This window comes from Protopterus annectens, chromosome 1.part2, assembly GCF_019279795.1.
Source record: "Protopterus annectens isolate FY-2018-M chromosome 1.part2, PAN1.0, whole genome shotgun sequence".
In the NCBI taxonomy this organism is placed as follows: Eukaryota; Metazoa; Chordata; order Ceratodontiformes; family Protopteridae; genus Protopterus; species Protopterus annectens.
The window spans coordinates 963,341,832-963,368,067 of record NC_056727.1 but is presented as its reverse complement, the minus strand read 5'-3'; positions in this window follow the sequence as shown (position 1 = coordinate 963,368,067).

The following is a 26,236-nucleotide window of genomic DNA, read 5'->3' as shown; positions in this document are numbered from 1 at the left end:
GATGTGGGGAAGAGAGAGACAGACAGTGACAAAGAGCTTCTCATCATGAGGCCTGTCCCACCCAACACACATCCTATTGGCCAATATCACATGATGTGCCAATGTCTATTACTGTAGACATTTGCTTCTGGTAGATCTCAGCACCATAGTATCTGTGGTGCTTGTGATAACCATGTAACATGACAGTACAAGTCATTATTCATCTAGCAGTCATATACACAGTCCTATCAAATGTAAAGTTGTGTGTGACTGAGTGTTGTGTGTGTGTTTCCAGAGGAATGGTTTATGGACCATTCACACACACTGCACTCTCCATTGCCCTAGTTTAGCTAGCCTGCTGATGTCAGTCACCTTGAAATACCCCTTTGGACAAGGATCATCCCTGTAAGCTCTGTGGAGCGTGCAATAACTGCATAATGCTATAGTGTGATGTACTATTTAGGTAGGAGTTCTAATCCCAGATGTGGCAACTGTGAAACTGTGTGTGTGTGTGTGTGTGTGTGTGTGTGTGTGTGTGTGTGTGTGTGTGTGTGTGTGTGTGTGTGTTGAGATCAATGATCTTGAGGCCGTTCACAGTCACTGCACCTCCCATTGCCCTACTTTAGCAAGCCTGCTGATGTCAGTCACCTTGAAATACCTCCTTGGACAAAATTCAGCTCCGTGGCATGTGCAATAACTGCATAATGCTATAGTGTGATGTACTAGTTAAGTAGGAGTTCTAATTCCAGACATGGCAACTGTGAAACGCTGTGTGTAGAGATTAATGCTTTTGAGGCCATTCACAGTCACGACACCTCCCATTGTCCTACCTTAACATGCCTGCTGATGTCATCTACCTTGAAATATACCTTTGGAGAAGAGCTAGCCCTATAAGCTCCGTGGTGCATGCCATAAATGCAGAACAATGTAGTAGCAGTAACTACACAGCTATGGGATTGAATCTCATCTGTGGCAATTGTTTGTGTGTGTACATATGTATATGTGTACCTCAAAGATGTTGTCCCCATTTACAGCCAGTACACATCTCAGAGCCTGACTTTAGCAATCCTTCAGATATCATCCACCTTACAAGTATCTGTTGCGAAGCCTATACCATGTCAGGTCAGTGGTGCATATGGTAAATTTGTAACATAATGGTCCATAAAGGTTGTTAGATAGAGGTTTGAACCTCATCCCTGGCAACTGTAAATGTGTGATTAGGGTAAAATTATTTTTGGGATCCCTCACCCACTACATCACCCAATGCCAGTATTTATAAGGGCTGGTGATGTTCCGCAAATTAGAAGTACCTTGGGACAACATCCATCCAATAACCTCTGTGGCACGTGCGATAAATGTGGTACACTGTAGTAGCAATACATAGTTAGGTAGGTGTTTGAATCTCAGCACTGGCAAGTGTCTGTGTGTGTGTGTATTTGTCATCGGTATCCTGTGTGGAAGTTGCTGTGTAATGACAAGATGCATTGTGGGGTGGGTTTTGTTAGATTATTATATTGAGGACCTACTATATGTCACAATGTCTACCTTACAAGGACAACAGATATCAAATAGCAGAGAGGTTGGTGTAGACAATCCATAGCCCTACATGTGACATTATGGATTGGTGAACAATATAGGCAACCCTTGTATTACTTAGAGAACACTCACCCATGTCTCATACGCAAACACACTTGGCTAGGCAACAACCACTATACTGGTAGTTCCCTGCATATTGCCCACAGATAGTAACCAGGGTGTGAATGCAGTGGACTACATGCTTGTTGATCACAACACTGCCACTGACATCAGAATGTACTGTGATGTGTAACATCTGAATGAGTGTATGTTATCCAGCAAGTAAAAGGACATGGCACCCTGTTCCATCCCTACAATAGGCAAATAAATGCTTCCAGTGGTCCTTTGCTATGTTCCCCACTGGACGCCTGCAACAACTGTAGAGTCTGGAAATGTAACCTACAAAGGGAATATCATGCCTTATACACATTCCCTGTATGGACAGATGCCACTAACCCCACTGAATACCTGTATCATGCTGTTAATGTAGGTGCAGGCATGACCTCAGTTCCACAGTCAGGTCACAGCACATGAGGTCAGGAATGCCACATTAGATGATAACAATTTGTCCACACAACATGCCCCAGAGACTCCAAGTACACTTCCACATGTCACAGAACATGCATGTGGGACATGTGCACAACCCAGACACTGTCCATGTTATGGAACATAGATCACATACATGGCAAGCATTGCACAGCACTGGCCACCCCCAATAGTAACCCAGATGAGTTGATGGTGAATACAATACCCACCTGTATGGGCCACTCCTGGGACTACACCCCCGAGCCACACTGGAGACCATTGTCATGTGGCCTGACACCAAGGTATTCCCTTTGCCTAGCGTTGTATAGCCTTCTGGCACAGTCAACTACTACACACCTGTGAAGCAATAAACCTGTGAATGTCAGTATTGGCAAGTGTGTGTGTGTGTGTGTGTGTGTGTGTGTGTGTGTGTGTGTGTGTGGAGATTAATGATTTTGAAGCCATTCCACTCACTACACCTCCCATTCCCTGCTGTAGCATGCCTGCTGATGTCAGTCGCCTTGAAATAACCCTTTGGCCATATAGCAGCCTGATAATCTCCGTGGCACGTGTGATAACTGTGTAATACTGTAGTGTTGCAAACTAGTTAGGTAGAAGTTCTAATCCTGATCCTGCCAACTGTGATAATGTGTGTGATTCCCTGAGAGAGTGTGGTTGTGTCTTCCTTGACACCTGCTTTTGTGGACAGTCACATGTACTGCACTTCCCTTATCCCACCTTTATCACTGTTGCTGATGCCACTCACCTTCAAAGATACCTTTGGACAGCACTCCAACATGTAAGCTCCGTGGTGTGTGCAATAACTGCATAACAATGTAATAGCAATATATAGTCAGGTAGGGTTTGAAACTCAGTACTGTTAAGTGTGTGTGTGTGTGTGTGTGTGTGTGTGTGTGTGTGTGTGTGTGTGTGTGTGTGTTATCAGTGTCCTTTTGGGGTGATTTTGCAATGACAGGGTTCATTGCAGTGTGGGTTTTGCCACATCATTATATTGAGGAGCTACATGTCCCATTGTCAACATTACAAGGCCAACATTTTCCAAACACTGTAGAGATTGTTGTCGACAATCCTCAGCCATAAATGTGTACAGCCATGTGCAATTACCATGTGACAGTATGGATTAGTAAACAATATAGGCAACTGTCATAATGCCCAGATACCACTCACCACCCAAAGATCATACACAAACATGCTTGGCTCTTACTCCCTTCCTTTCTTACTTTGTCTCTGTCTGTCTATACCACGCCCTCTCTAGTGGATGTGTAAAACACTACATGTTATGGACATATGTTATATATATTTATATATATATATATATATATATATATATATATATATATATATATATATATATATATATATATATATATATACACACACACACACACACATACATATATATATATATATATATATATATATATATATACATACATACATATATACATACACACACATATATATATATATATATATACACACACACACACACACACACACACACACACACACACACACACACACACACACACACACACACACACACACATATATATGTTTGCATATATATATATATATATATATATATATATATATATATATATATATATATATATATATATATATATATATATAAAACAACACCAAAACCAAGGTTCATGTAGCCAGCTCGGTGCGCGGACCATACCAACACAATCAAGCCAATCCAATGATCCAGCACTCAATAAAGCACATAGTAAAGTAAACAGGAGCCAAAATAATAGCAAGAAAGAAGAAATTATCTTCTTTATTGTACGTTCAAATGAACAGTGGTGATAGCAGCATCAACAAACAGACCGGTTTCGCCCCCTGGCATCCTCAGTGTAGTGCATCCTCCATCACACACTACAACCTTGAAAAGTCAGTAGCTTAAAGCAACAGTATCTTACAAAATATAAATATAAACATGACAGCAAGACATTTTCAAACAATTTGCTTATAACACTTTAGAATATTCATCTATCAGTGTTCATTCAGCCCAGGCTTATATAAAGTCCTTAAATTAATGATCCATAATCTCTCCTTTTTATCTAATGACATATGCTTTTTACTGTCACTCATACCCATACCGGAAACTGCATCAATCCCTAAAAAAAGAAAATGTCCAGACTGATGAACCAAAATATCCTTAAACAATGCACTCCTCTGTCTTTTACAATTAATGTCACTGAGATGTAAAGACCCGAATAGCTTTACATCTCAGTGACATTAATTGCTGTCATGTTTATATTTATGTTTTGTAAGATACTGTTGCTTTAAGCCACTGAATTTTAAAGGTTGTAGTGTGTGATGTAAGATGTACTACACTGAGGATGCCAAGGGGTGAAACTGGTCTGTTTGTTGACGCTGCTATCACCACTGTTCATTTGAGCATACAATAAAGAAGATAATTTCTTCTTTCTAGCTATTATTTTGGCTGCTGTTTATTTTACTATGTGCTTTATTGAGTGCTGGATCATTGGATTGGCTTGTTGATATATATATATATATATATATATATATATATATATATATATATATATATATGTATATATATATATATATATATATATATATATATACAGATAGATCTATATATGACCATATATATAACGCAATATACAGATGTATATAAATACATATATATATAAATATATATGTGTATGTACATGTGTACATATATCTACATATGCGTGTATATATATATATATATATATATATATATATATATATATATATATATATCCATATCCTTGTTATGTCTACACGAGTGTTGTATTTACCTTCCCAGACGTATCCCACCATATTTATCTGATATGTGTTTATATAGATATAACAACATACTGGATTCAACAATATGTCCACTAACAATTACTATGCAATTCTAGAAGTCAAAGCACTTGTTCACTACTATTCAGTATGTGTCTTGACAGATATATTGGGAAAAACAACAAATGTCTTCATAGCTGTGATGGCTTAGTGTTGAACTACTATGACTATAGTGTGCAGGGTCCTTGGTTCAAGACCTACAAGGGCTGTTTATTTTGTTGCTAGGCACAACAAGGTCTGTTGGATATAGAGTGGTTAAGACCATTTTGAGCAGGTTTAAGCAGGTTTGCATGGGTTTGCCCAATGGTAAGTGGTGCTAACATATGATTAAACATATAGGCGCTTAAACCATGTAGACTTCACTTACCAGTGCTCAAATCTGCTTATCATTTATATTGCAGCGATGCTGAAACCTGCTAAGCATGGCTCAGCCCTGGTAACCAGTGATCACATTCCAGTCTGATAAAATAACAGGGTAATGACATCTTTAATAAGTGTATTGAATTCCATGTACATAACATGCATCTATGTGCTGTCATTACAGTAGCAAGGGGTGTGAGTCTACTGTATGGGACACCTGAGTATATATGACTTGTACAACACTCTTTTCCATTTGAATGTGTTTCATACATGGGTAGTATCCCAGGTTATATGCAGTCACACTGGCATGTACTGTATCATTACATTACTACTGTTGACAGTGCTTTCCCAAGTAAGAGTAGATTGCAGATTGTAGTACTGGATCCAAACACCCCTGCATGCAGAGATGGACTCTGAATCCTCACTATCATGTTCTTGGTGTGTGAGCTGTGTGTCATTAAGTATTTGGTAATGGATATTGATCTGACATGTGGATATTAACTGTAGACTACTGTGTGTATAGGACAGGTCATTGAGGGCTGCTCTCATGTAGTAATGGCATACCTATCAGTGTCAGACCTCTACCTGTCAACACATTCATCCTAATGCATAACCAGTTGGCTAGCTGATGTCTGTCTGTCCTCTGTACAGATGTGCAGATGTCAGGTATCCATCTAGGCTGCTTACAGGCAATCTATGCTTGACTGGCACTGACATGTCTGCCCAGCTGTGTTATGAATGCCACAGCTAGGAATCCCCACCCTGTATACACCACATGCTATGTATACCTCAACTACACTACCACAGTCAACAGAACATGCTTGGGTACAGGTCTCCAAAACAGACATTGACCATGTTATGTAATACATGTTGCATACATGTCAATTGGAGCACCTCACTGGCCATCTGCAAGAGGGAACCAGATGACTCAATGTTGCATTTAACACTCACCCTGAGGATCACTCCCATGGCATCAGTTGATAGATGGCCTGAAGGCAAATGGCAAGTGGCATGATACCACTGTACCCACATCCCCTAATCTTCCCATCTATTCATGGATAATATCCTGGTACACACCTAGGAACACATGCACCTATGGACCCTAGTACTGACAAATATGTCCATGTGCATTACTGAGAATAACAGTGTCTGTATGCTTGTAAACCTGTAGTTGATAAAACCCTAAGGGCCTTCAGACTCACTACACCCCTCATTGCCATAGTTAGATTTGGCTGCTGCTGTAATGGACATTACATGTACCTTGTTACACTCTTCACCCTATGGGCTACCTGAAGCGTGCAGTACCACCACAACACTGTTGTACAAATGGGTAGATAGGCATGGGTTACCCTCCGAGTCCTGGCAAGTGTGTGTATATGTGCAAGTGTGTATAGTTGTAGGATACAGCATTCTGAGGCCACATTATCCTAATACAATACACCTTGCCATACAGTATAAGGGATAGTGATGTTGCTGACCATAGGAGAGCCATGACAAAGCATCACCCAACCATCCCTGTGGGATGTGCTAGAGATGCATATCCCTGTAGTAGCACTCTTGAGATAGACAAGGGTTTGTATTGCAGTCCTGGTCAATGTGTGATAGTGGGTATACCAGAGTATTATCATGGGTTTCAGTGAGTACAATATCCAATGTGGGATGTGGGTGCTGGGTATGCTGTCACTACACCATGGTACCCCCAGTACATGTCCCAAGGTCCACGGTATGGGGAATACTGTCACCATCAACCATACAGGTAACTGATTATACTATCCAGCCCAATGATGCATGTGCTGTGTGCAACTTATCTGTAACAGAATGGGCACACTGACAAGGTAGTTAGCACTGATAAACCCAGGTCTCTCAGATGTGTGTATGATTATTATGTGATTGTCAGTGTGTATATGACAGTATGTCACACTATGTATTGTTCATAAACAACCAGTACATCCCCCATTACCATACTGTACAAGGTCTGGTGATGTTCTTCACTTAACAAGTAACCTGGGACACACCTCATCCTAGAAGGTATGTGGTGTGTGCAATTAAGGCCACACACATTAGTAGCAATAAGTACCTAGGTAGTGGTTCTACTCTCAGTGTTGCCAAGTAAGAGTGTGTGTGTATGTGAAGGGATCTACTTCAGTTTACAGAAAATACATGTCCCAGGAGGTCATCCGTCCGAGAACTGACTGGCAAATGCTAACATTTCACAGGTATCAGCTTGTGGAAATTCATTCCATCAAAACTAGTAGTAGATGTATAAATGCCCTCTTCCTCACTGTATATCTGTACAGCGATACTGGGGTTGGTCTATATAGCTGGGTGTGGATCTTGTGACACAGCCACCATCATTGCGGTTATTGTTGAGGGTATCCCCCCGCTTAGTCAGCTGTAATACTGTACAGTTTATGTTAACAGGTTAAGTAGTTGTCAATCACACTATCTGCGGATCTACAGCACCCCACACCCTCCAAAGGGTAGGGCTGTGCCACCCACACCAGCACATCTTTGTTTACCAAGTTGAGGATTGCACTACATTGGGGAAGGGGACATATACCCTGCCAGTACCATCATCAATGACATTAAACTAGCAGACTGATTATTTCTCAATGTGATGTTGTGCCTATTCTGTCTTGGTGGAATTACATAGGCTAAAATGGGTTCCCTGCAAAAGTACATCCATCCATCTGTACCGTATTTTCTGTGTATTGCATCAACACAAAAGCCTTTGTGTCTGTGTGTTATACACAAACATGTGTTGCATACCTTCCAGTACACTTACCATTGTCCACTGTAGAGGGGCTGCTGACATCAGCCACCATACACTCACCTGTATACACCCCTCAGACCTATCAGGCATGTGGCACATGCAGGAACTGTTATACAGACCTGTGACTTGTGTTCAGCTGTACCCAGGATATGGCACAGTCAAGGTGTCACCACAGTGCCATACCCCTTGCAGGAAACAACAGCAGACCAAACTCCTGCTGACACATAGACACCTACAACACAAACGGAATACATTATGGAGACCACAATCAGTCAGTGTTAATAACAGCTATAATGCATTATGGCTGGACAGCTGCACTTCCTGACATGTAAGCATTAAACTTTACTGTTGACAACATGTTACACAGCATTACATTGGTACACCATAGTGCAGTCATCCTGTGCATCAGAACCATATTAACCTGTCCCTGTATCAATGTTATGGATGACAGGGATGTGGCACAGGTATTATCATACGCACAGGGTGTGTTGTGGGTTTGTCAGAGACCTAGGCTGAGCCATTGGTTTGAAATCATGTGTGTGTGTTAGGGGTTTTCATTATTAATTGGGCTGCGCAGATGTGGTGTGTGTAGGTATGGGGTTGCCCTAGCTGTGTTAGTGATGTGTGTGTATGCATGCATACAGTTCTGCCATGTGGCTGCCCTATACAGGGGTTTGTTGGACAGCTGCAGACCGTACCTGGCAGGGTGTGCAGTTCACCATCTCTGGCCATGGACACGAGAACTGTGCCTGCCAGGGGTTCCACGGGCACTACCAGGTACAAGCCAAGATATGGTACTCCCCCCAGATGATGACATATGTCCACTGGTTCTGGGTCCCTCTTGGGACTAGCCAGGGCCATGTGCATGTGGCCTGCTATATTGTGGTGTGGACAGCACCCCTCACAGTGCTGGTGCTGGTACTGCCACTACGGGAGCGGCTCTGACTTGTTGCATATCCACATCAACCTCCACCTGTTGGTGTTGCTGGCCTATGTCCATGTGGCTGTCAAACTACTCCCACCATATGCTCAAGCACAGACATTCCATGGTCGAGGATTCCCACCATCTCACCCGACCATCTACCAGGACTTCTGCTAAATAATGGTGGTCACCTGCAAGATCACGGATGTTGTCAATAACAGCAGAATGAGTAGCCCTCTGGAGCCTCAGACCCACTCTGGTATAACATTCCATACATGCTGCACCTCCATGATGGCCTGAGACATGTCTGGTGACACCAGCTGTGGCACTTTTATCAGGGGCATGATGACCAGCAGCCCTCCTACGAGCACCCCTGTTCATCTGCCTGTATGGTACCTCGCCAGGCATCTGGCTATGGCTGCTGTGTCCAGACACACTTGCCACAGTCACCATACTGTCCCGTCCCATGCCACCATCCACCAACTGTCCCTCATCTATGACCACTCATGATGGGGTATGTATAGGCAATGTGACTGTATGCGGGGATGGGGTGGATAACAGTGGGATGTTAAACGATGGCACAGCTTCAGCCCCTGACAACCTTGCCTGTGCCTCACCACACCTATCATCATTATCAGAGTCTGTATGGACACTAACATCAGTTTGCCTGCAGGAGGGACCCTGACCCACCTTGCCACCTGTGAGGGGAAAACAAGAAACACACTTTAAGACCTGTACATCATTGCTTAACTGTATACACACACACACACACACACACACACACACACACACACACACACACACACACACACACACACACACACACACACACACACACACACACACACACACACACACACACACTTACAGGTGAGGTTGCACAAAGATATTACACACAGATCTCTCATTACCCATCTGTCAACATGCATGACATATGGCACTCAAAAGTATGCACTGTAGCTATAGTCAATCCCTGTTACCAACATTATACATCTCTGTGATGCATGAGTTGTGTTAGTAGGTGATATCCCTTCCCCTGGAATGCACTGCACCCATGTACACAGTATTGCTGTGCACCTGTTCAGCACCCTGGCATGTACCATGCACCATACATCACAGGTGTGCACGCCATTGCTGAATGTGTATATGTGTGTCAGTTATATTTGATCTGATGCTCACAGCCCCTATGTGTTTGTCCAACACATACCTGGGATGATATGTGTGCAGATGTCAATAGTGAATGCCTGATGTCTGATTTACAGATCTCATCATCAGTGGTGCATGTATGACCAATAAAATACAATTACACTGACAACCTTCAAATCTTACTGTGGCTATGAGGAATGTATACACCCTTATTGACATGGCACCCTCTTTCCTGATATGCCATGGGGTCAGAATACTGCATATCTTAACATTACAAGGACCTGATATGTGACATATGACCTGTGCAATCAAATGCAGTATCAAACAAATGTGTTAGTTGTGCAGATGTGAACCGAGATGCATATAATATGTGGGTGCATAAGTGGGCATATCCTTAACATGATGGTTTGTTGCATCAACTGTTAAGTGTACTACAGCAGTCACTATTCCTGGAAGGGGCATACTAGCATGGCCCATATGCACTTGCCAGTATTTGGTCATTGCCCTACAAATGTCCCCCAACTCCGCAAGATTGCAAGGTCAACTCATGTGCCCAGCCATTGGAGGTCACACAGTGCCTTCACTATTGCTGTGGAGTCAGGTTTATGTCTGCCACAATTCATGACCATGACTGTGTGCAGATACAGCCATTCTTAGTGAGCTTTGGATGTCTGCTTCAGTTCACTGTTGTGTTTCAGGATGACACCCCTCCCCATTCTCAGCCTTTTTGCAGATGCTTGACAACTATGGGCTACACATGAGTGTCATTTTTTAGTGTCCCAAATTCAAAACACCATGTGTACCAGCCTAGTCCCTGCTAAAGAACGGGAGATATACAGGTGTACATTGGCACCAGCAAGGTACAGATAGGGATGGTGGGCCCGAGGTGGAGTGAGGTGTTGCTTGTGCAGCATATGTATCTTAATTGATACTGTCTGTATGTTTCAAACTTGGTCTTGGTACACCATTACACATTGCAACACATGCCTTTGGGGTACATTTGATGTTATGCATATGTTACCTGTAGAGATGTTGATGTTTCCTGTGGAACAACTGTTCCATCTGATTACCCTAACCCATAGGCCACACTTATGCAGAGTCCAGGTGATTGTCAGCACAGGTACTGCACAGCCAGTACTTGCTAGACATTTCTGCAATTCCCTCAGTGTTGTGGCATGTTTCTAGGCAGCCTCCATGACCAGTTTGCAACATGTGACATCATCTGTATTGGACGGCCATCTGTTTACTTTCTACATTAATGCTGTCCCATATTTCCTTGTCACATACATGACTGTCTGCACTGTTTGCCATGGTATATGCAATGGTGAAGTAAGGCTACATGTCCCACTCCTGTGTGCTACCTGTTGGGTATGGGATCCATTCCATGGCTTGTAAGATGTGTGCAAGCCATGATTGCCTCTGTTCCAGGTGAGTGGGCAAATGTGATGGACATACGTCTTGGGCAGCAGACCATTTCTTGGTGTGACATTGAGGACCTGTACTTGAAGGAAGGTGCATACTCATGAAGAGTGAATGCTGTCAGTACCTCAAAAGCTGCTTCCACAATATGTTATTTGGAGTGTGAGCACACATATACTTCCAGTGTTTGTTAAGGTATGTATTTCCCATGTTGGCTGTCCTAACATAGGATGCCATATTACACATTCATTGCTCATGTTAGAACCACATTACAGGTTGTAAGGATTGTGGAATGTGGTATTGTGATATGCTGTTGTGTAGATCTGTAACAGTTGCCACTGTAATAGTGGTATATACACTGTTGTAGCACTGTATAAGGGTGATTTTTCAGACATGTTCCTACTGTGGGCCATTTGTTCCACCATTATGTTCATCTCTGTGCACACATCTTGCAATGACAGGTTGTTAATTATATTGCAGGACTCTTACATACCCTTCAGATATGCCACCATGGTGACCACTGTGATGCAGTGCAGTTAACAGCAACAATAAGTGAACATGTACAGCTTGCATTATGGGTAAGTGTGTTAAATGTGTGTAGGGCAAATACCTTGACCATAACATGGCCAGTGTATTGGCAAACCTGAACAAACACCATACTCACCAGCTACAGGCTGTTGCTCCAGACGTATACCTGAGTGACCTACATAGTTGTGTGAGAGATGTGATGTCAATAGCCACAGCTGTGGCACTGGTACAGGGTGGGAGCAGCATTTCAGTACATCAATGGTACAAACCCACAAAACTACAGTTTATGCACATTTGTTCATTACTACAATGCACCATAAGTCTATATATATTTTATTTCACATATGCATGATTAAACTCTACAGATGCAGATGGATAAGCAACAGTGGTCTACTGATGTGCCCTGTAGCCTTACCTGTGTGCTCCTTGTCCATTGTGTAGGTAGCACTCACCTCCACAATGCTATCAGCTGGGTCTTGGCTTTGCTGGTGGGCAAGTGCCCCGAGGCTGGCGAGGAGCTTCTCAGCATGTGTCATGGGGGCTGGATGGCATGATCCCCCTGTGGCTAGTTGTTCCCTCCTAACTGCAGCAGCACGCTGACGGGTGTGGTGGAAGAGGTCAGTGCAGCGATGTCGGACCTGCTCATAACTGCGGTTATGCAGGCCAACATAATTTATCCTGTGGATGAGCTTGTTCCACAAGCTGGTCCTCTCCTGCAGATCATGGGCTTTATGGCCAATGAGGGTGTGGTGGTGCTGCACAGGGTAGTTGATTATGACATCATTTTCCTGAGGGGAATAAACTGGCAAACGCTCTCTAGACATGGTGCCAGAAATACAAAGAGGAAAAAAGGTCTGAGGACCTCATACTGCAAGGATATAATAGTTGTTACTTGACATCTCTGTCTCCCCCCCACCATATCTGCAACAATAATCTGAACACACAACTCAACGGGTATGTTTACAGCAAACCTATTGTTGGGACATATATCGTATTGTACGACAAATAGTGCAATGTGTTTCTAGTTATGTTCCATGTTGAAACACTATTATTGGTGGCCTGTTGCTAACAATGTCACCTCCATGCCATTTTATAGGCCACTATGGTTCCATATATGCATGTGTTCTGTTTGCTATGTGACTGCTCCAAATCTGGTGTTTTGTGTTAATGGGGATATCTATGCATGCTGTTAGAAGTAATCCTGGATTGTGTGGACTATTACTACCCACAAATGTTCTATAACTGTGACACAATAGCGTGTTTGGGAAGCCTGTTCCCAGCAGAACCATCACTCCCACCTCATCTGGCCATGTTACCAGGCCACAACACATCTGGGACCCACCCCAGAACCTCATCATCTGCTGGTCCTGCACTATCTTCAGGTGGAACCACCTCAGGGGATGGTGTTTGTCCCCCCCCCCCGGGAGCACACACAGATAGAATCCTGTCACCTGAAGTCAGGTCCAGGGTCTGGTGCATAGGGAGCTCCACAGACACTTGTGGGATGTTCTACACCACCTTGAGGCCCTCAGTACATAATTACAGGGTCATGCTCCTCCTTTTCAGCCCCCAGATCAGACACCTTCAGGGCTGTGAAGATGCAGTTGTGACTGCCCAAGGATGGGGACCTTGGTTCCACTGTTTCCATTTGGGGGCTCATGGGCTTCCACTTTCCAAAACCTGCTCCCCATCCAAGGTGTTTACCCACCATGTGTCATATACCACCCCTGTATGCTGTCTTACCTATCTTCCAACCCAACCTACCTCCCCAAATATACCTACTGTCCTTCCCCAACATACCAATCTCACCTTCACAAACAAGGGCAATGTGTTCCCAACATGGATTTCACACCAGACATAACTGTCCATTTCGCACCCGCTTACTACTGTATATATATATATATATATATATATATATATATATATATATATATATATATATATATATATATGTGTGTGTGTGTGTGTGTGTGTGTGTGTGTGTGTGTGTGTGTGTGTAGACATACATACATATATATATAAAGTGCATTCAAACATCAGGTCCACACTCTCTAACTCTCCTTCCTCCACAGCTGCATTGTTCTGCCTTGCTACAAAACAGAAGGGTGTCACATGTGGACACAGCCTAACATTAGGGGGTATATATAGGGACAGATTACAGGTAAGTTATTACAAACCTATGTCATTTGGGCATGATACATTTCATGTTAACATGACTGTCCTGCAGGTGGTGGGGTATGAAACTCATGTGTCTATCATAACTTCAGTACTTCCACCACCAACTATTTGTCACACTAATATACATCTTGAGGTACAGAACATATACTATGATGGCTTACATCTTGTCATTCAGTGCTGATCTGCACAGTTGACAGGTATGGCCCACTGCCCACAGGGCCAGATGCTATGTCCATAGGAGTTGTTCAGCAGGACATCATTACAAATCTTGATGGCACATATAAATCTTTCAACATCATCTATCCCATTATTACAGACCAAGTACTACATTCAATTACATAAAAAATGAGCAGAAGGAACTGTTGTCCAACAATAACCAAAACCAAGAAGAAAAGGACAGCAGTAAGAAGCACTCCACCACTCGTGGCTGTATATAAACTTGTAAATGTATTGTACTTAACGCAGAATAAAAAATACAGCATTTTTGTCCAAGTATTCCTCTTCATCAGATAAGCACCATGTTCACACACACACACACACACACACACACACACACACACACACACACACACACACACACTTGTAATTAATCCAATAAACTAATTAAAAACAAGTACAAATATTTAAAAGGGAAATAACCCATAATATTTAGTATAAACATTAAATAAATTACATATGCTACAACGAGACTCAAATACTATATAAAAAAACCTTACTAAGGTTTTCTAATATATAAATAGATCCAGCAAAATAGTTGAATAAAAAATAAAAAATAGTAGATCCAATATAATACCAAAATGTAAAAACTATAAGTCATAAAATAGTGAGTATATTTTTTATATATATTCCTAAAAAAATCTAAATAGTAAAACATTTAGAACAACTCACAGTTTAGCCAACCTGAGCTTTAAAAGTGGTGTCAAAGAAATGTTATCATTAAGGCCAGGTTCCTTGTTGGCCTGGAGTACCACTTGCCAAAAGGCTTCTCTATAAGCCAATTTGGCTTCCCATGGTCCCCCTCTCAATTCCTTTTGTACTTTTTCAATCACAAAAAAAAAACAAACTTAGCCTCAGGACATATGGCAAGGTGTCTAAATAAAGCGTTATAGCTGTTTTTGTTACTAATTATATTCATATGCTCATATATCCTACATTTAAGTTGTCTCTCGGTTTTCTCCGCATAAAAACTTTGACATACACTGCAAATAACTAGGTAAACCACCCCATAGCTGTTACAGTTAAAGAAACAAGGGGAAACCAAGACTTTCTGTCTGGAGCTAATCAAAACTTCTTCCATTTGTATAATATAGGGACACTGTTTGCAAGCTCCACACTTATATGTCCCTTTTCTTTTGTGTGAAAGGTGGTGCTCATAATTGGTATTTTCCAACACATTTTTTATATTCTGGCCTTTTCTAAAAACCACCTTGATGGTTTTATTTTTAAGGTTGGGTAAATCTGTCAGAACAAAACATTTTTTACCCTCATTTTCAACAATAGCCCTGATATGATGTGCATTACCACTAAAGTTAGTAATGAAGGATCTGTTGTAACTTCCATCAATCTGACCAAGTTCTCCTTGTTGGTTAGAAAAATCAATGCCTCTCCCCAAAATTGGTTTGTATTTGTCCTTCCTACCCTGCAATACTTCATTATGGATTTTATTAATTAAGTCCTCAGGGTAACCCCTTTCCAAAAACATTCCCTTGAGGAGTGAACATTCAGTTCCAAAATCGGTTTCAGTAGATGTCACTCAACTAGCATGCACATATTGACCTTTTATAATCCCTTTCTTCTGAAAGAAAGGGTGAGAACTCGTAAAACTAATAAATATGTTGGAATAGGTAGGTTTCCTATAGACAGAAAATTTAAAACCTTGTTCCTGCTTGCTAATTAATACATCTAGGTAGTTCATTCGATTAAAACTGGTCTGGTAAGTACATTTAAAAAATGCAGTAGTTTGATTAATGTATTGAATAAATTTATTCAGTTCTTCTAATCTCCCTGTCCAAAAAATGCAGATGTCATCCAAAAACCTAGTATATAGGTTCCACTTATGGACATATTCACTGTTATACAATTTTTTTTCAACCATATGGAAACTACTATATCTGCAAAAATGGGGGCACAACTGGCCCCCATTGCCACCCCAGTCTCCTGTTTGAAGAACTCTCCCTCGAAATACATAAAGTTGTTTTTCAAAACAAGATCAGCTATTTCCAAACACATAAATATGTCATTCTCATTAGCACTAGAGTTGCCCCTAAGAGCCTCCTCAAACCAGGCCAATCCAATCTCATGCGGTATTACTAAAAATAAGTCGACGACATCGACCGTAACAAAAATAAGTCCTGGTATATATAGGTCAGTGGTAACCTTACTCAAGAATTCCCATGAATCCTTAAGTAGGTGGACCTCCCTCCCCCATAATACCTTAAGCTTCCAATCAAGAAACTTGGCTAAGGTTGCAATCTTGGAACCTTCAGAGGCCACAATGGGTCAAAGGGGGGGGGGGGTCCCTTGTGCACTTATGGATCTTAGGTATCCCAAAAATTAAGGAAACCCTCGGGGAATCATTCTCCAAATATTGTAAAGTTCTAAAATCAACAACCCCTTGATCAAAAAGATCCTTAAGTGCTAAATCAATTTTCTTATATGATAGGTTAACTTCATTGATGGAAACCTTACTGTATCTACTACCATCATTAAGGATAGAAAACATCTTGCCTTCATATATAATTTTATCCATAAGGACGACCCCCCCCTACCTTTGTCAGGTTCCATAACACGCATAGATGAATCAGAGCACAGTTGTTTCAACACCTGCCTCTGTTTGGTGTCCAGGTTTGAGTGGACCTTGTTTTCAAACATTCTCCTGATTTCATTTTCCATAACTAATTCTAGGTTTTTAAGTTGAGGATGTATGGGGGGTTAAATACACTGTTTTTCTTAGGTGTATCAAAATCATACTTGGTAGACTGATTATCAAAAATGTTCTCCAAATTCAATTTTCGAATAAACATTTTTAAATCAAAAATTACCTGAGTCAAATTACTTTTCTTATTGGGAACAAATTTAAAGCCCTTAACAAAAAGGTCGAATAATTCATTGGTAATCTCATACTGACTGTAATTAAATACATGAAAACCACATCTTGAAGCAATTTGAACATTGTCATTTACTTCCACATATTTAATGACACTTGTGTCTAATACCGTTGATTCCTGAATCCCCCTCCCTCCTGAAAACGATTCCCCCTGTAAAAATGGTTAGGGTTAGAATTATTGTTTTTATTACGCAATCTATCAGATCTATGGGGTAGAAGTTCTTGATAGTTATCATAAACTATTTCCCTTTGTACGTTAGTGGAATTGTCACTAACTCCACCTTGCTGGTTGAAATTAGATCGTACATTGCAGTAAGAAGCACTCCACCACTCGTGGCTGTATATAAACTCGTAAATTTATTGTACTTAACGCAGAATAAAAAACACAGCATTTTCGTCCATGTATTCCTCAGACTTCATCAGATAAGCACCATGTTAAATCAAATTACATATATATATATATATATATATATATATATATATATATATATATATATATACATATCTACACACACACACACACACACACACACACACACACACACACACACACTTGTAATTAATCCAATAAACTAATTAAAAACAAGTACAAATATTTAAAAGGGAAATAACCCATAATATTTAGTATAAACATTAAATAAATTACATATGCTACAACGAGTCTTAAATACTATATAAAAATCTTACTAATGTTTTCTAATATATAAACAGATCCAGCAAAATAGTTGAATAAAAAATAAAAAATAGTAGATCCAATATAATACCAAAATGTAAAAACTATAAGTCATAAAATAGTGAGTGTATCTAAATTACAATTCAATTACATGCATATATGTTTCACATACCAATTCAATTACATGCATATATGTTTCACATACCTGTTGTAGTAGTGTCCTCTCTTCTAAGTACACTTTATGTGTCCCTTGTTTTATATACTCTTGTTTTGGTTTGCTTTGGAGTTTTAATTCTCTCTCTCTCTCTCTCTCTCTCTCTCTCTCTCTCTCTCTCTCTCTCTCTCTCTCTCTCTCTCTCTCCCCCCCCCATCCATTTGTGTTTCTGACTTCATATTCTTGAGTAAGAGTATCTTGCAATCAATCATGTCATACCAGCAACTTTCACAGTGTATAACAGCAATATTGCAAATTTGGCCCTATGTTCCAGCCTCTGTCCTCCACCTATATACCAGACTTTGTCCAGATGTCATGCAGTAAGAGGTTGGTAAGTAGTTTCCTATCATTATTTAGTGCTGGCATTCCTGCTATCATTCCAGTGATGCTGTGGATTCCCACACAAATTGTGTGGTAGGGTCCATATATATGAGAGCTACAGCTGGACAAAACATGTCTGACATTGTACAGTCCACAGGTCAGTGTATGTAACACTGTTATATGCCCTTGTAAGTCATTCTATAAGGGAGGGATATGCACCATTTTTAACCTAGGCTGTTACAATATGTGAGGGATATCAGTAGTAAGGCATATGAAGGTATATGGCTGTACATTTTCATACATTTCACCATGGGAACAGTGGTGGGCTAGTGCTTATTGTCTTACAGACTGTTCTGTTTGTCAGTGTGATAGTGATGTTTTAAGTTAAGCATTGTTAAGTAATGGATATATTTCCATTGTAGCAACTTAATTCTTTTCCCCCAAGGGGTTGAGTACAGAGTGTAATTGGAGGCTGCGGAACTACATCTGTAATTAATTAGTGTTGATTCTTATCTTCCAGGCAAGTGTTGTTTTTTTACTGTTGTAATACTTGAAGACCTTAGCCTGGACAGCAAGATATGTTATACTTTCAGATTATTGTATCAAATGTTTTGTTTGAGAGTTGCATTACTCAGTTATTATGTATTTCAAACACCTAACTGCTACATGAAATGGCATATACATCTGAAATATCACACAAATAAACATTTCTATGTATGCAAACTTGTGTATGGTGTCATATCCTTTGACTTGTCTGTGGGTATATGTTTCATGCAATAATTGTATTCTGTATGACAGAATCAGACTCTGGCCATTTTAAAAGGTGGCAACTGTAGGAATATTGGCTGTTCGAAATGATGTGCACATTCTAAATATATATATATATATCTTCTTATACATATCTATGAGTAGTAATATACGTGTATGTGTATGTATGTGTATATACATATATATGTGTGTGTGTGTGTGTGTGTGTGTGTGTGTGTGTGTGTGTGTGTATATATGTGTATATATATATATATGTGTGTGTGTGTGTGTGTGTGTGTGTGTGTGTGTGTGTGTGTGTGTGTGTGTGTGTGTGTGTAAATATATATACATATATATATATATATATATATATATATATATATATATATATATATATATATATATATATGTGTGTGTGTGTGTGTGCATATATATGTGTGTGTGTGTATATGTATCATTGGAATGTTTACTGCTTCCATATTGTACATTTCCTTTGGTACACAGACTGTTCTGCATGATATAGGTTCATAGGTTCATAGGTTCATACTAGGCTATCTGCCCGAGGGCATTTATAAGCCTAGCCCATTGTTTTGTGGCTTACGCCACCCCTTTAGTATGGGGAACTATACCCATTATTTTGCTGTGCCTCTGTCGAGCAGTGACACTGAGGTAATTCCTGGGGTATATCTGCGATCTCCCATCCATTGGTCAAGATTTCTCTTGAACAAGGCCAGCGAGGTGCTCTGCCTCACATGTACCGGGATTTTGTTCCACAGCATAGGGAGTCTTTGGGTGATGAATCTATCCCTCCAGCACGTCCTATTAATAGCCGTGTCGAGGTTTAAGTCTCCGCCTTGTGGCTCTGATGGATCTAGATTTTTGAGGTGAAGCATATTCATCAAATCTGGGTTTGACATGGCCTTGTATGTTAGGCAAAGGTCACCTCTGAGCAAGCGTAAGCGACTGAATAGAGCTGGAGTTCTTTCAGTCGGGCAGCATAGGACAGATTTTTGAGACCCTTTATCCTTTTGGTGAGGAACTTTGTGGCCTCTCCAGCTGCTGCAAGTGTCGGGTCAGATACATTCGAATGGGGCATTGTACTCAATCATTGGTCTGATGAGTGATGAGTAAAGGGAGACTATGACCTCCTTGATCTAGATGAGAATCCCTTCATGATAAGGTGGGCAATGTAGAAGGACTTCCTAACTACTTTAGCTACATGGGTGTCGAATGACAGACTACTATCAACCTGGGTCCCCAGGTCCCTGATAACTTCTTCTGTGCTCAGTGGATTGCCACCTATTTGGTAGCTAGGGGTAACCTTGTTTTTCCCAAGGGTATGACTATGCATTTTTGGCATTTAACTTTAGGCCGTGGCTCTGGCACCAGTTATCCGCTTCTGTGAGACCCTTCTGAAGGATATCTGTGTCAGATGTGTTTTCTACTATGGCCAGTTTGCAGTCATCTGCAAACTTTGTCAGCCATAACCCTCCTGTGTTTGCTTGTACTGAAAAGTAGATGCCAAACAAGAGTGGGCCCAGGACTGAGCCCTGTGGGACACCACTTGTGACAGGCTTTGAGTCTGACATGGCGCCAGCAACTCTGACCCTGTGGGTTCTGTCACTCAGCCAGTTTGCAACCCATCTTGTGATGTATGGGTTAACATTTAAGCTGATGAGTTTTTCAATGATACCCGAGTGGGGTATTGTATCGAAGGCCTTAGCCAGATCGAGGTAGGCTGTATGGACTGCCTTTCCTCATCAATGGCTTTGGTGACTGTTTCAAAAGTCAACCAAGTTTAAAAGGCATGATCTGCCTTTGACAAAGCCAAACTGGGTTGGATCCAAAGTCTGCAAATTCCCTATGTCTTTATTTATGAGGTCCATTATGATCCTCTCCATGGCTTTGCAGATAAGGCTTGTCAAGCTAATGGGCCGGTAATTTCCAGGGTCTGTGGAGGCACCGCCTTTGTGAAGTGGGACCACAGTTGCAGTGCCACTCCTGGGTACGTATCCAGAGGTAAGACTTTGATTAAACAGCTGTCCTAGCTGTGGGTTTAATTCCTCATTGAGTTCAGGAGCACACAGCCGGGACACCATCGGGTCCCATGGATGCTGTGTTTTTGCTTTGGAGAGAGCAGTTCTCACTTGGGCTGGAGATGTTTGGGGGCTGCACTCATTTGGTATAGATATCTCTCCTTTTGGGGGAGGGGAGAAGTTTGCACTGAACCTGTCAGCCAGTATGTTGGCAATGTCTGTAGGATCAGTAATCTTCACATCATTTTGAACTAGTTCTGAGCATATCTGGGAGTTTCCTCCTAGGTTTCTAACATAGCTAAAGAAGGCCTTATGATTGTCTTTTGAGTCTTTAGCTATTTTTCTCTCGAAATTTGCTTTGGATGATTTTATGAGAGCTCTTAGTTTTTTACTTATAGTGATCAAGGGTGTCTTACCTTTTAAGGATTTTGCTCTATCTTGTAGTAGCTTCCTCCTTTTGTTGTAGAGTTTGTTTATGGCTGGGGTCCACCAGACTGGACACTTGCCTTTGGTACAAAGAGTCTTTGTTTTGCTTGGGATTGCCTTATCCATGCAGTCCTGCAGGTGCTGGTAGAAGGCGTTTGTAAGTGATTCAGCGGCTTGAGTATTGTTTTCCTCCCGGCTCGGGGCCTGAAAGGAGACCACACTAGTCTTTAGAAGTGTGAAGTCGGCTTTTGAGAAGTTCTTTACTGTGGTCTTTTTATTTCAGGTGGGGTGGGATGAGGACCTCCAGCGAGATTAGTTTGTGATCTGATCTCACCAGTGAGGGGTATACTTCGGTGTTGAACATTGTGCTCCCATGTTCGTGATGATGAGATCAAGTATGTTATCTCCTCTTGTGGGATGGTGACTAGTTGTTCCATGGCATTTGAGTTTATGAATTCCAGGAACTTTTGGGCTAGGGTGTTTGGGCTTGAGTAGTGTTCCCAGTCTATATTAGGGTAATTGAAGTCACCTAGTATGATGGTGTTTGGTGATACATTTATCCCCTCTAGTGTTTTCAGGAAGGCCATGTGAGTTTCCTGAGTTTGTGAGGGTGGCCTGTAACATGCTACAATTTGCAGAGCAGTCTTGCCTATGGTTAATTGCACCTGGATGGTCTCCGATGCATCGTGCGTTGCCACCAGTCTTGAGTTGTGGGTGTCCTTGATGAATATGGATACCCCCCCCCCCTTTCTTGGTATTGTCCGGATTTTGGGGCCGGAACAATGATATGTTATTGATATCATCCTGATATCATACAGCTGAGATGGATTACTGTTAACTTGTTGTGGCTATATTGTGTAGGGTCCTGGGTATGAGAATTGCATGTGTTGGTTATTGTGTTGCAAGGCAGATCTGTTCAGCTGTGAAGGAGGGGATGGTATCAATAATTACAAGAGGTACTTATTTTGGGCCCCTCACCCTCATTAACAGTGCCTTTGGTCATATATATATATTTTTTGTGTTTATATATATATATATATATATATATATATATATATATATATATATATATATACATATACATTTACAACATACAATTACAAACATGGGAAATTGATGCTCCACACCTATGGTCATCCCCCCATTGGTCAGGTCAGACCATAAGCGAATCACCCTTAATATCCACATCCCACCCCCACCCCCCTGTAAGGAAACCACCATAAAAAACTTCTCCAAAGCCAACTTCGTGCTACTCAAGTCAGAAGTTACAAACTTCATGACACCCATGCAGACGAGAACTGAACGTTCAACTGCTGAGTCCTAAGGCATTGTACGAGCACATCCACTCATGCATGAATCGTGCCATCCCAAATAGAACCAAGATGTTCTCCTCCAAAAAAAGGAAGCCAATCTGGTGGTCTCCTGCCATAAACAAACATTACAACAAAAGGAAGAAACTGTCACAGAAAAGAGGAAAATCTCAGGATGCAAAAAACTCCCTTACCAGCCTCAGTAAAAAGCTGAGATCCCTCATAAAATCCTCCAAAGCTAGTTATGAAAATAAAATTGCCAAAAATTCCAAAGACAACCACAAGGTATTCTATAATTATGTCAAGAATCTAAATGGCAATGCTCAGATCTGCTCTGAGCTACAACAGAATGGCATTAAATATACTGATTCCAAGGATATTGCCAATATCCTGGCAGATCGATTCAGTGCCAAATTCACCCCCCTCTCACCCCCTAAATGGCCCATCTCAATATCGGAAGATTGCCAAATTCTAGTAATAACGGCCACACAGGTAAAAAATGCACTCTCCAAAGCTAGGAATACAGCATCCATGGGAACAAATTAACTGGCACCTCACCTAAGTGTCATGTTTAATCATACCCTCACCTCAGGCCTCATGCCCACTGAGTGGCACACAGCTACATTTATCCCACTCCACAAGAGGGGATCCACCTTGGATCCTGGGACCTACCACCCCATCAGCCTGACAAGCCTGATCTGCAAGGCCATGGAACGTATTATCATGGAACTTATAAACAAAGACATTGGCAATCTTAAAATACTGGACCCCACCCAGCTTGGGTTTGTGAAGGGCCGATCTTGTCTCCTGAACCTGATTGACTTCTTCAAATAAAGTCTCCGGAGCTGTGGACCAGGGTAAGACAGTCCACACAGCCTATCTTGACCTCGACAAGGCCTTTGACACCATCCCCCACTCTGGAATCATAGATAAACTTACTAAGCTGGGCATTAATCCCTATGTCGCTTGATGGGTTGCCAACTGGCTTACTGACAGAACCCATACTGTAAAAGTAGCTGACTCCAAATCCAGCTCCAGACAAGTGACAAGTGGAGTACCTCAGGGTTCAGTCCTGGGACCTCTCTTGTGTGGCATCTACTTGTCTGAAGTACAGGCCAACACTAAGGGACTCTGGCTAACAAAGTTTGCAGATGACTGCAAACTGGGAGCCATTATTGAATCCCCAAATGATGTTGATACTCTACAAAAGGGCCTTAAAGAAACAGATGCTTGGTGCCAGAGCCATGGGCTCAAGCTCAATGCCAAGAAATGTATAGTTATCTCCTTTGGGAAAAAACATGTACCTATGAATTACCACATAGGTGGCAGTACACTAAACACCGAAAGTATGATAAGAGACTTAGAGACAGAGGTGGACAGTGGTCTCACCTTCGATAACCACATCGCCACAACAGTCAGGAAATCCTTCTATGTGGCACACCTCATCACTAAGGGCATTTCATCCAGAAAAAAGGAGGTCATTCTCCCACTGTACTGATCCCTCATTAGACCCATTATAGAATACAATGTGCCATTTGGTATGTACCTCTCAAGACATCTCCAACAACTGGAAAGGCCGCAGAAATACCTCACTAAAAGTATCACAGGCCTAAAGCAGATGCCCTATGCTGACTGCCTTAAAAAACTCCAGCTATACTCTGTCACATATCATCTACTCCAAGGCAATCTCTGCTTAACATACGAGGCCATGTCAAACCCACAGCTGTTAGACATGCTACACTTAAAGAAATCCCAATCCCTCAGAGCCACACGCTCCAGGGATCTAAACCTTATTATCACAATAAACAAAACATGCTGGAGGGATAGGTTCCTGACCCAGAGAATCCCCAGACTCTGGCATAGACTGCCCATACATGTCAAGCAGAGCGTCTCTTTGGCCCTCTTCAAAAGGAACCTTGATGATTGGATGGGAGAAAGGAAATTCACCCCAGGGATCATGCCAGTCACCCTGCTAGACAGGGGTCCAGGGAAGTAAATAGTGTGGGAAGAAATAGCCAGGGAATTGTTATGGCTAGGCTTGTATAGGCCCTAGGACCGATAGCCTAGTACCAACCTATGAACCTATGAACCTATGTATATCTTTATATACATATATATATATATATATATATATATATATATATATATATAGACATATATATATATATATATATATATATATATATATATATATAGACACACATATATATATATATATATATATATATATATATATATATATATATAGAGAGAGAGAGAGAGAGAGAGAGATGTGTGTGTGTGTGTGTGTGTGTGTGTGTGTGTGTGTGTGTGTGTGTGTGTGTATATATATATATATATATATATATATATATATAGACACACACATATATATATATATATATATATATAGAGAGAGAGAGAGAGAGAGATGTGTGTGTGTGTGTGTGTGTGTGTGTGTATATATATATATATATATATATATATATATATATATATATATATATATATATATATATATATATATATATATACACACACACATACATACATCTACATATATAAATACATTTCTCCTACTGTTGAATGACTGTGCTGGATGATATATTTGAGAAAACATCCACATTATTTACATCTGAAATGGCTTAGTGGTAATTTACTTTGGCTACAGTGTGCAGGGTCCTGGGTTTGAGACTTGCAAGGGCTGCTTATTTTGTTGCTGGGCATAACAGGGTCTGTTGGAGAGAGAGTGATTAAGGCACTTTAAAGCAGTTGTGCATGGGTTTGTGCAGAGCTAAGCGATGCTTATGTAAGCTTAGCTTAGCTTACGGCCACTTAAACCCACGCTAATTTTAAATAAAGAAAAGAAAAAAAGGGAGATAGGAAAGTGGTGAAATTAGGGCAAGCAGGGGGACATACAAGAGAAGAAACAAGTAGAGATGTGCAGGACGGGTGTAGGAAAGGACAATAGCTCTGCATTTCTTTGGCAGCAACAGTTGCTTTCAATGTGGGCAATTTAGAATTTGGAGCCTCACACCCTACAGGGAGGTGTGTGGGCATCATACAATATGGATGATTGGTAGGGTTAGATTGTGTGTTGCGTACATGTCTCTGCATGAAATACAGAGCTATGTATGGGACGTGATTTTTT